Source organism: Meleagris gallopavo, chromosome Z (assembly GCF_000146605.3).
Source record: "Meleagris gallopavo isolate NT-WF06-2002-E0010 breed Aviagen turkey brand Nicholas breeding stock chromosome Z, Turkey_5.1, whole genome shotgun sequence".
NCBI lineage: Eukaryota > Metazoa > Chordata > Aves > Galliformes > Phasianidae > Meleagris > Meleagris gallopavo.
Genome location: NC_015041.2, coordinates 66,817,857 through 66,820,569, shown reverse-complemented (window position 1 = coordinate 66,820,569; position 2,713 = coordinate 66,817,857).

Genomic DNA, 2,713 nt, shown 5'->3' with positions numbered 1-2,713 from the left:
ATTTATGCTTTTTCCTGTTAGTAGGTTCTCATAAAAACCACAAAAAAATCGGCTAAGTCACCCATAACGTTCAGCTCCTTCTCTTGCAAGCTTGCATACTCGCTTCATACCTAAGAAAATAAGAGAACTTTGCAGCATACCCCAAAGATTAACACATATATATCATGGGAAAAATTAGAAAAGAGTTGACCAAAGTACTCCAAATCAAGTCTTTCATCATCAGAAATTGCTCTTGAAACCAAAGTGAATACCTTTGAGGTTGATCATAATCTGACCATGAAAACCTGTAGAACAACTACCATGCAAAATCTCTCTTGAGTATGACTCCACAAACACGCCTAAAATCTCCACTTTAGCAATCCATAAATCTCCCACGATGTCTTTCCAACAGCCTCTCAATCTCCATAAACTGGCAACAAGATCAGCTTTAACAGGTTCTCGCTGTTATTATTCAAAGAGATTCACTACATCTGAAATCTCAGAATAAACTTCAGCTTCTAAGAGCACGCCTCGGGAAGCCCTCTAATAAACACCACAAGCTCACACTGATCTGCCTCCGCCATCTCTCATGTGTGTTGTCAGTGGCCAAGCTGCCATCAACACCATGCAGGCTGAAATAGAAATGAGCTGTCTGGTGCATGCATCTGTGCAAAACACTCCGACCTCTCTTGTCAGGAAGTGTGTCAGAACATTTCTTTCATGGCTTGGCATCATCTCATCTGTTCTTTAGTGAGATGAAAATATAGGTTAAACTGTCTGTACTACATCTTGTAATTACTTTGCATGTTTTCTTTCTGAAACAAGCTTCAGAAGTTCTTTCCTTCACCTGTTTGTGTCTGCTTTCTTCTATACGCATGCCAAAGACGACTGGCCCTCCAGCAAAACTGGTTCCACAATCTGCAAGGCCACACTCTTCTCTCCAGCATGAGATGACATGCAGAAGAAAAGAATTGTAGAGTCGTAGAATCATAGAATCACCAAGGTTGGAAAAGACCTCTAAGATCATCCAGTCCAACTGTCCACCTGTCGTCAGTATTTCCCACTAATCCATGTCCCTCAGTACAACATCTAAACATTTCTTGAGTACCTCTGGGGACAGTGACTCCACCGCCTCCATGGACATCATGTTCCAGTGCCTGACCACTCTCAGGGAAGAAGTAGCTAAAGTAGAAGAAGCTGGATTTTAATGTGTAGAGAATACCTCCCTCACTTACCTTGAATATTTGTTTTCACCTTCCTTGTTGTAGAAGAGGAGGCACTGCATTTCAGGACAGAGTACCTGAACAAGAAGGAAAAGTGCCATGTGAGCCTGGAAGAAACTGTAGACTTCGCATTGTGTGCTGGCATCTCCTGTAGGATTTGTGGTAATCAATCACTCTTTCATAAAGAGTGATGAAAAATTTAAATAATGCTATATTAATACATCAAGGAATGTTACCATTAACTTTCTTTGATCTTGTCCAAAATAACAGGCACTTACAGTTTTTTAAAGTGAATTTCCATGTATTGTTTGTTTTCCCCAGGTAGTAGAATGAAACATAATAAAGGCTTCAGCAGCTTTTACAGATACTAGAAAGTCCACTGGAGTGAGATGGCCCAGTTCTTGCACAATGTAGTGCAATTAACTCAAATATTCTCGAGAACAGAGGATGGTAAGATATTAAACAGAAGACGAAACCTTAGAAAGCTGTGAGAGGGTACCCCTCATGAGCAGCAGGTAAACAAAAAAACAGTCATTCTTTCTATTTTTTGTATTTTTTTTGAGTTTGTTATGCTGTTTTGTTTAATTTTCTTACATTGAAGTATCCAAAACTGATTTTCTGCTTCCCATTGCTATTTGCAAGACTGTTTGAGTCACACAGTTGTTAACAACTGAATGTATCTGCCATCTTCAAATCTCCCTTTATTGGCTCATTGACAGCAGTGAAATTGAAAACATATCCAACAATGTACAGTGAAGCTTCGCTTTTACAATTTCAAGTGAGTGGCATGATTTCCCCTTGTATTGTTTTCAGTGATAGGCTTGTGTCCTAAGTCCATGAAAAATACTATTAAACATAAGGATGCACATTTGTGATTTTCCTCCCTTTCCATATAACAGGGACAAAAAGACATGTAAAGAGACATCAGAATAATTCCTTTCAGCAGTCATTGACTGGAAGGGTATTTGTTCAATTTCCTTCAACAATTTTCTTGTAACTTTTGAGAAAATTGCATCATTATCCACAGAGTATGTGGTATAATTTTGCTTATGATCCACATTTGCTCTTTTGCTTAATAAATGGATCTAAGTCTCATTTGATCAGACAAAGTCAATCCTGCTTAAACAGTGGAATTACTAATGGCTCCATTCATCCTCATAAAACTTTTCATTTTTCTTCTGTTTTCTTTAGCTGCTTTCTTACTGCTTTTAACTTTGGGGCCTTCTGTAGTTTCCCATCAATTTTTTAGTTTTCTTTCTTCACCCTTTCTTTCTCAATAAAGATCTTTTTATGCTGATGTCTGATATAGTTTATCTTGTGAATATGTTACCTTCCTAAAACTACTGTAATATCCCATCACACCACTGCAGAAGCAAGTTTTCTTGGCTGTTTGAAGAAGTATGTCATTTTCTACAGCGTTCCATAAAGCTGCACACAAGTATCCATATATGCTGATGCTGGCAGAAGAAAGCAAGCCCTAATGTTAGTCATTTTCCAGTAACAACCACTAT